Genomic DNA, 9,572 nt, shown 5'->3' with positions numbered 1-9,572 from the left:
GGGGTAAAGATATGGCTTTTGTGAAACGTACCAGTACGTCCTTTGGGGGTAAAAGGGTTAAGAAGGTTAGTTACCATAATGTTTTAAATTACCATGTCTATATACTCCTCACCTGAAAATAAAAACCTCTTCTGATCAAAGCAAACATATATCAGAACCAAATCTCATTTCGTAAGTTAGAAACCACAATTCTTTTACTCTGTGACATAAGTTTCATGATTTTTTAATAGCAGAGTAAAAATAACAAAATCCTTCACTGCAAAGGTTATAAAGATAACACCAAGCTTTTATTTACACCATGAAGTTAATATTCGTTCCCCGCTACCATTTGTAAAGTATAAAATTCAGCCTAAATACCTTTACATAAGTTGACAGAACTCTGTGAATCTGCAAATGTTACAAACATATCTTAAGTATTGCTATTCTCAAGCCTTAAATATATGACTGTTATCCATGTTTCAAAGTTCATCTGAAGTGAATGTTGAATTACACGGCAATGTTCGTTTTGTGGTTATCAGAAGGCTATGACTATTATAAGACCATAAGAAACAGATAACTAAATAAAAGGGCCTTGTGCATACAGACAAATTACAAGGCTAAAACAGGAACAGTGTGTGAAGAGTTGAAACTACAGGATGAAAGGCTGTCTTCGACTAAGGAATTCAACAACTGTATTTAGGCAAAGATAATTTCCATTGGCGTTTAAAGTGTGAGCTTATGTTTGCTGTCATGAGCATGTTATCTTGCAGTGAGTTGAGAAACGTGTGACATAAATCTGTGGATGGAAAGTAAAAGGGATCAAGAGCTTCTGGCAAGGACATAGCACCAAGAAAAGGGGAGGGTCTCTAATGAGGACTTCGGCTGTTCAAATATAATCAGGCAAAATGTTTTTAGTATCGCGAGGAAGCATAAAATTTCTGTACCAATATACTTCAAAGTACTCATTAATAAGGAGAGATTTGTGTACCATTTTCGATTTAAACCTCATTGAAATTCTTCTGAGATATTACAGAATACCAAATTCTCCGTTTAGATAATAATGAATGATAAATAGAATAACAAAAAGCCCAAATGAAAGTTATCAAGTAGAGCAAGTCTTGAACATGAATTTGGGGAGAACAATCTGACAGTAAACAGTTCAAGTGAACAGGACGTTTTACACTATAACAAATTGAACATGTAATTTAGTAGCAATCTTGCCATTAGGGAAAATGATATAGTGTTTCAACAGCCCTATATAAAAAACGTATTTGACAAAGAGAAAGATATCAATTTCAAAATCCGAAGTTAAGCTTTTTATGACTTATGAAAGAGCTATTGAACGTTTGTACAGTATGTGTTTTTCTGATTATTCCGATGAGTCAATCACAGAATATCTTAGATTTCTTAGCAAGTGACGGAAAATTGAGGGGGCGTGACACAACAGACTATAACTCAATGAGCTTGAAAATATCTAGGAGGGAAGAGAAAAGGAAATTGAAAAAATGGGGGAGGTCAATGTAAATATGACGCAGTATTCAACATGTTGACTTGGGGACACTATGCCTGTTTTTATGGTTTGAAGTTTGAAGTTGCCAAAAACAGCTGCTAAAATGGCTTGTGTACCTCATCCTATATGCTTTGGAAAGTCCACATTATCAATATACACGACCTACATGCAGTATTAACATCATAACCCTCCCCATAAGGTATTGACTATAGTTGGCCCTGCAAAGAGAACTGCATGCATTCCAAAGATTCTGATGTAGTTATAAATATATAGTGCATTGTTTTAACGTAATGCTGCATTATTAAGTCCAACAAGCTCCTACAATTTGAAGATTACAGATGTCATTTATTCCATCCCATCTCGGCCCATTTTATCCGAAGTGACTGATTACTCTTTCTTTTTTTTTAGGAAGTGTAGAGTTAGTCCAAGGCAGAGGAATGAGGGCGAACTAGTAGGTGCAGCTGCTCCAAGTTCTTGTAAATGTTTTCACTGGAGAATGTCGACTACCGGAATGCGGCCCCTTCAAAATACGAAACAGGGGAGCAAGCATACCTGAAAGATATGAGAAGATAATTAGATCGCTGTATCATAAAGTTGATGTACACATGAACTACCACAGAAAAGTTACGATATAAAATTTCTGGTGATATTGAAGAACTTTACACATCATGAATGGTAAATAACTTCCTTGACATAAGTCTTCAAAAGACCAAACAATCATATCTTTAGGCTATTGAAAGATTTTCTTTAAGGAAAGGTGGATGCCAGAGAAATATCAAGTTAAAAATGCAAACAGCTGGGCACAAAGATGTCTAATAATAAGGTTCCCGTTAATTCCCATAAAAAAAGTTACGATATAAAAGTTTTGGTGATATTGAAGAGTTTAAACAGTATGAAACGTAAATGACCTCCTGGACACAGTCTTCGAAAAACCAAACAATCACATCTCTACGCGTTAATTTTCTTGAACCTAAGGTGGACACCAGAGGAAACCAAACAATCACATCTCTACGCATTAATTGTCTTGAACCTAAGGTGGACACCAGAGGAAACCAAACAATCACATCTCTACGCGTTAATTTTCTTGAACCTAAGGTGGACACCAGAGGAAACCAAACAATCACATCTCTACGCATTAATTGTCTTGAACCTAAGGTGGACACCAGAGGAAACCAAACAACCACATCTCTACGAATTAATTTTCTTGAACCTAAGATGAACACCAGAGGAATATTAACTTAAAAAAGGGGGAAAAGCTGGGCACAAAGATATCAAATAAGGTTCAAAGCAAGAGAGCATTGTACGCAACCTGCTTTCAGTAGCCTGAACAAATCACTGGGTTAAAATATTTTCTAGTACAGCAGTATCCCCTTCCAGGGTACACACTTCTACTCAGGATACTCTTCTTTTTTCCCACTGCTATCCCTACATTAACCCTTTTACCACCAGGCTCTTTGGAAATTTCCAACCCTTAACTCCCAAGGGATTATTTTTTCACCAGCACATTTTGCAGTATATATTTTTTAAATTGCTCTAACAGCCTTAATTTTTATCATAGAGAGGTCAGGTTGGTCTCATTCTCTTGGAAAATGCCTGAATTTTCTAAAAAAAAAAAAAAAAAAAAATTATGAAAAATACGAAAAAAAACAATTTTTATAGCATTTTTTGGCAAGGACTTACCAGTACGTCCATGGGGGTAAAGGGATGAGTTTTGTGAAACGTACCAGTACGTCCTTTGGGGGTAAAAGGGTTAAGGGGTTGGTTGCCTGATGCGCCCTCTCCAATGCCTTCTACCAAAGGCATCTTTTCCCACTAAACCTTTTCTTTCCATATCACACTCGACCTTATCTCTCGCCATCTAATTTTCAACCTCCTGCTCGATCTCCTCCCCCTAACACGTTCCTCCCAAGGCCTCCTAAATCCCTCCCCACCATCCATCCTCGACACGTCCCTACACCATCTCAGTCGGGACACTGAACGCCTCGGTGATCTTCACTGCACCTGCCATTTTTATTTCATCATTTTACAATCTATCAAGCAGTGATATTTCCATTATACACCTCGGCATTCTCATCTCTTTCTCTCAAGCATTGCTTGCGATTTCTATCTTATAACCCACGTTTCAAATTATTATTATTATTATTACTATCCAAGCCACAACCCTAGTTGGAAAAGCAAGATGCTATAATCCCAGGGGCTCCAACAGGGAAAAATAGCCCAGTGAGGATAGGAAATAAAGAAATAAATAAATGAAGAGAACAAATTAACAATAAATCATTCTAAAAAAAAGTAACGTCAAAACAGACATGTCATATATAAACTATTAACAACATAAAAAACAAATATGTCATAAATAAACTATAAAAAGACTCATGTCCGCCTGGTAAACAAAAATGCATTTGCTCCAACTTTGAACTTTTGAAGTTCTACTGATTCAACTACCCGATTAGGAAGATCATTCCACACATTAGCACTGGTCTTACTACTGTGCTATAGAATACTGTAAAATTTTGACATTAATCAAAATACTTCGTAAATATAATAGATAACAGGCATGCCCTAACTTCCTCTCAATAAAAGGATGGAGGCTTTATAAAATACTTGCTAGATTTAGGAAAATTTTGGGTGGACATTTTTAAGCCAAATTTGTTAGCCGACAAATGCACTGAATGTTGGATAACCATTTGTTAATGAAAATAATTTACATGCAACTATAATGAGAGAGAGAGAGAGAGAGAGAGAGAGAGAGAGAGAGAGAGAGAGAGAGAGAGAGAGAGAGAGAGAGAGAGAGAGAGAGAGAGAGAGAGAGAGAGAAATTTTTTCAATGATCATTTCAATCTATAATTCTATTTGTCATTCCAAAGGTAAAGCTATGAGAGTTAAAGAGAATCTTTGTTGATAAAAGCAAGTTTAAATTAATAAAACAAAGATGCAAGAGAAGTGTTAAACAAACCTTCAAGCTTTATACAGGAGACTCATCCTTTGGGGGGGGGAGGAAGTTCCCGTTCAAACTGGCGGAAATTTATCCGGGGAGACCGACACTAGAGTGGTATGCTGCAGACACAGTGAAGGATCCCAACACCTGGTGTACCACCGGTTCATCAATACCAGCCGGTCCATGGTCCTTGCAACAAGAGAGAGAGAATTATTATAAGACAATTTTAAATAAATACCAAATATACAGGGAGTTACTGTAACACCCCAATAATAAATACCATATCAGGTCAACAAATGCATAATGATTGCAAACTAAGTATAATTAGACAATACTACAAATAAAAGGAATCACACAAGATCCTCAACTTACATAATAATTGGTTCAAAGAAACTGTAAGTTGAATTTTATTAAATTTTGGCTTAGGTTAGGCCTAACCTGACTTACATGCCTATAATGTCCTGCTACGAAACACACCGAATCATCCCCTTTCATATGAAATAATATCCTTTTATTGCAAAGGTCATTTTGCTTACTGTATCAAACTATAAAAAAACTGCTTTATTACTATATTTCTCTATCTTTCCAGAAATAAAATATCAAGTTTGTTTTTTTTTCTCCCATCTCTGAAGGCTTTTTTCCCATCTTCTTACGCCTCGTAGTGCTTCCTGTCCATATCTTCTTAAAATGGTAGTTCTGTAATTGTCAGACGAGGGGAAACGCAGTTTAACGAGGAACTGTAGTGCAAGCACAAATCGAAACATCATCTTCATCCAATCACCTTTATTACAACGTTTCGGACAATTTGTCAGAACCTGATGATGGACAAATTGTCCGAAACGTTGTAATAAAGGTGATTGGATGAAGATGGTGTTTCGATTTGTGCTTGCACTACAGTTCCTCATTAAACTTCGTTTCCCCTTGTCTGAAAATTACAGAACTACCATTTTAAGAAGATATGGACAGGAAGCACTACGAGGCGTATTTCTTAATCTTGTTGCAGTGTTATCAACATTTGATACACTATCCGAGATTTACGATATCACTTGGGTTTGTACCTACAAATGTTTTATAAGTTGAGGACCTCCTCACCAATTTGTATCTATTTAACATGCAAACCCCCGAGACCTATAACCCTTTTACCCCCAGGCTCTTAAGAAATTTCCAACCCTTAACCCCCAAGGGGGTTATTTTTGTCCCAGCACATTTTGCAGTATATTTTTTTTAAATTGCTCTAACAGCCTTAATTTTTGTCATAGAGAGGTCAGGTTGGTCTCATTCTCTTGGAAAATGCCTGAATTTTTAAAAAAAAATTATCAAAAATATGAAAAAAAAAAAAATTATAGCATATTTTTGCAAGGACGTACCGGTACGTCCATGGGGGTAAAGGGATGGCTTTTGTGAAACGTACCAGTAGAGAGATCAGGTTGGTCTCATTCTCTTGGAAAATGCCTGAATTATCTCAAAAAATTATCAAAAATATGAAAAAAAAAAAAAATTTATAGCATTTTTTTGCAAGGACGTACCGGTACGTCCATGGGGGTAAAAAGATGGCTTTTGTGAAACGTACCAGTACGTCCTTTGGGGGTAAAATGTTAATAGGAGTATGACTTAGGCACAGCTGGAAATGGCCGTTAAGCGTTCAATGAGGTAAACACGCCAGGGTGTCGGGTGCCCTGCCCACCTTGCCCACCTGATAGATAGAACTACCTTCACTTTGACCTATGACCTAGGACTGGTGTGGTGGTTGGGGCAAGTAATGGAACTCGAAGGTCTCGGGTTTGTACGATTAGGAAATGTACAAATCGATTACAAAACTTGCGATCTGTTCCTATACATAATGCATACAAGCTATCAACCTTCATTATTATTATTATGATTATTACTTGCTAAGCTACAACCCTAGTTGGAAAAGCATGATGCTATAAGCCCAAAGGCTCCAACAGGGGAAAATAACCCAGTGCAGAAAGGATACAAGGAAATAAACAAACTCCAAGCGAAGTTATAACAATCAAAATAAAACATTTTAAGATAATTAACAACATTAAATTAGATCTACCATATATAAACTATAACAACTTCATAAAAACAAGAGGAAGAGAAACCGGGTAGAAGGAGCGTGCCCGTAAAAGGAGACATATCCCTAAGTTGAGTGGAAATCCCTGCATGACCAATCTGACTGGTTTTCTGACCCAGGATATGTCAATGAACTTTGGTCCTGAAGAGAAGTGAAAGTCATGACTCCTGTTCTACATTCTATAGTCCATTTCTTTTATCGAGGCAGATTTGCACCGACTCGCAGCGGTGCCCTTTTACCTCGGAAAAGTTTCCTGATCGCTGATTGGTTAGAATTATCTCGTCCAACCAATCAGCGATCAGGAAACTTTTCCGAGCTAAATGGGCACCGCTGCGAGTCGGTGCAAATCTGCATCGCTAAAAGAAATTGACTATAACTAACTGGGCATAGAGATGTTAGGCTAGGCCTCTCTTACGAATCATCCTCATCATTGTTATTTTTATTGTTATTGTTGTTGTTGTTGTTATTATTACCTGCTAAGCTACAACCCTACTTGGAAAAGCAGGATGCTATAAGCCAGGGGGCTCTAACTGGGAAAACAGCCCAGTGAGGAAAGGAAAAAAGGAAATATAAAATTAAGAACAGTAACATTAAAATAAATATCTCCTATATAAACTATAAAAACTTTAACAAAACAAGTGGAAGTGAAATGAGATAGAATAGTATGCCTGAGTGTACCCTCAAGCAAGAGAACTCTTAACCCAAGACAGTGGAAGACCATGATACGACCCTAGTTGGAAAAGCAAGATGCTATTAGCCGAAGGGCTCAAACATGGAAAAATACCCCAGTAAGGAAAAGAAATAAGGAGATAAATCAACTAAAAAAGTATTGAATTGAAATAAAATATACTGCGTTAAAAACAGTAACAGCATTAAAATAAATCTTTCTTATATAAACTATAAAAAGAAACTCAAGTCAGCCTGTTCAACATAAAAACATACGCTGCAAGTTTGAACATTTGAAGTTCCACCGACTCAAGTACTTGATTAGGAATATCATTCCAAAGCTGGAATAAAACTTCTAGAATACTGTTTACTAGTGGATAGCCTTATGAGAATCTAAATCGGTGGTTCCCAAAGTGAACTGACATTGTGGGCAGTGGGCAAAAGCTATGGTTGGAGGCAATAGGGTAGCAATAAGATCATTTAAGAAATAACTAGTTTACTTTTCCCCTTTGTTTTTACAAAATCTTACGACAAAACATGTCAAACACTTAAGCGAAAAAGCTTGTATGTAGTTTACAAATACTAAAATTGTCATTAGAATGATAGGCGAATGCATTGCTCTGTTACGTAGTTTAAAGTATATCAAGGGGGAGGGGTCGCTAGGAGTTCATCTGGAAGCCTTGGGGACACCAGCCTGAAAAAGTTAGGGAACCATTGACTTAGTCCTTTAGGACCGAGTGACTGAATGTAGTGGCATTATATGATTATTGTGAAAGCATAAATTTTCTCCATCCTTCCCCTCATAAAGAAGTCCTTTAAGAGAGACTGTTTCAGCCCTAGATAGAGACAGTTGTAAGAATTGTTCAACAAGTGGTTAACCCTTTTACCCCCAGGCTCTTTGGAAATTTCCAACCCTTAACCCCCAAGGGGTCATTTTTTTCCCAGCACATTTTGCAGTATATGTTTTTTAAATTGCTCTAACAACCTTAATTTTTGTCATAGAGAGGTCAGGTTGGTCTCATTCTCTTGGAAAATGCCTGAATTTTTTCAAAATATTATCAAAAATATGAAAAAAAAAAATTTAGCATTTTTTTGCAAGGACGTACCGGTACGTCCATGGGGGTAAAGGGATGGGTTTTGTGAAACGTACCAGTACGTCCTTTGGGGGTAAAAAGGGTTAAACTATTGGTGGAGGGTGCGGACAAGAAGCCAAGTCCCCTCACCCGTCTGAAAGCTTTACTTTCGACCTTTCGGTCCAGGACTGGGGAGGGAAGTTAGGTTAAAAGTCTCGGGTTTGTATAGCTATGAAAAATTTCTGTAAATAGGGAGACTCACTGCTTAGTTGGTTGGCATTCCCCCTAGAAATGAACTGGTTGGTTCTTCTTCTTCCCTGGAAGTGTCTGACTGGTCCCATATGGGAGCAAAACAGTGATTCCAGGAAGCTCCTATTTGTCTTTCGTAGGGATGAGAAGACTGATAGGACCTGGCTTGCAAATAGAGATATGTATCGGCCAAATGATGAAACCATCCCCTATAGATGTCAGTTTGGAATACTATACCTATATGATGATCAGTGGGTTTGTATAGATTCCACCATCCCTCATTTAGGAAGAATGGGTAAGATACCTCTTTCAGGATAAAGAATGGAGCTCTGATGCGTAACTTAACAGCAGTATGGCAGGATGCAAAAACGCACACCATTTATCGATCTTACTGACAATAGTCCAATAATACAAACTTACTCCTTACTTTATCGGTAACTGGACTCTCAGACAATGATATTTAAAACATTACAATCCTTAAAACTAGAAATGTTAATACTAATCTACAACAATAACAACAAATACAGCCATTTCTAGTCCACTGTAGGACAACGGGATGGAGAAGGTCTCGAACCTGGGGACTTGATTGGCACCGCCATATTAGCTTTGGCTGTTTGGAGACGGCTATTTGGTGGCAACCTGTTTTAGGGACGTCCTTTTTCAGGTAGCGACAACCTTTTTAAGGTAGCGACGTCATTTTTGACGCCAGGCTATTTTGGCACTAGTTTGAAGTAAAATGAAATGGTGTATGCTTTTCTCTAGACGTGATGAATTTCAATACGATGCAACATAGAAACCTAATCATGCTATTGCAGTAATTTGTAAAAGCATATAACATGGTCAAGATGAAAGAATGATTTTTGAAAGGCAAAGCTGGTTAGCATTTTTACAGATGTCTTCATTGTTTTACTAGGTGTATGTAATTATGGCAAGGAGATATGGAGGGGTTTTTCCTGTGTTGTATGCTCTATTATCAAATAAGCACAGAACATATTTTAGACTGTTCCGGATTATAAATGAAGTTATCAGATTTACAGCCAAAAGGAATACTGTATACTGTGATTACGAACAAGCTGCCTTTTT

At 37.3% G+C, this 9,572-nt stretch overlaps 1 long non-coding RNA gene across 1 annotated transcript in view; it reads right to left on the bottom strand.

The window, feature by feature from the left end:
- Nucleotides 1-252: 252 nt before the first annotated feature.
- The window catches only part of LOC137635200 (uncharacterized), a 55,088-nt gene continuing 45,768 nt past the window's right edge, over nt 253-9,572 (bottom strand). Inside the window, exons 4-5 of the long non-coding RNA XR_011042609.1 lie at nt 4,443-4,613; nt 253-2,041 (exon numbers count right to left, since the gene is read on the bottom strand). This is a non-coding gene — a long non-coding RNA (uncharacterized lncRNA). The remainder of the gene's footprint in view (nt 2,042-4,442; nt 4,614-9,572) is intronic.

Source organism: Palaemon carinicauda, unplaced genomic scaffold (genome assembly GCF_036898095.1).
Source record: "Palaemon carinicauda isolate YSFRI2023 unplaced genomic scaffold, ASM3689809v2 scaffold100, whole genome shotgun sequence".
Classification (NCBI taxonomy): domain Eukaryota; kingdom Metazoa; phylum Arthropoda; class Malacostraca; order Decapoda; family Palaemonidae; genus Palaemon; species Palaemon carinicauda.
The sequence above is the reverse complement of the archived record's forward strand: the minus strand, read 5'-3'. Positions and strand labels throughout refer to the sequence as shown.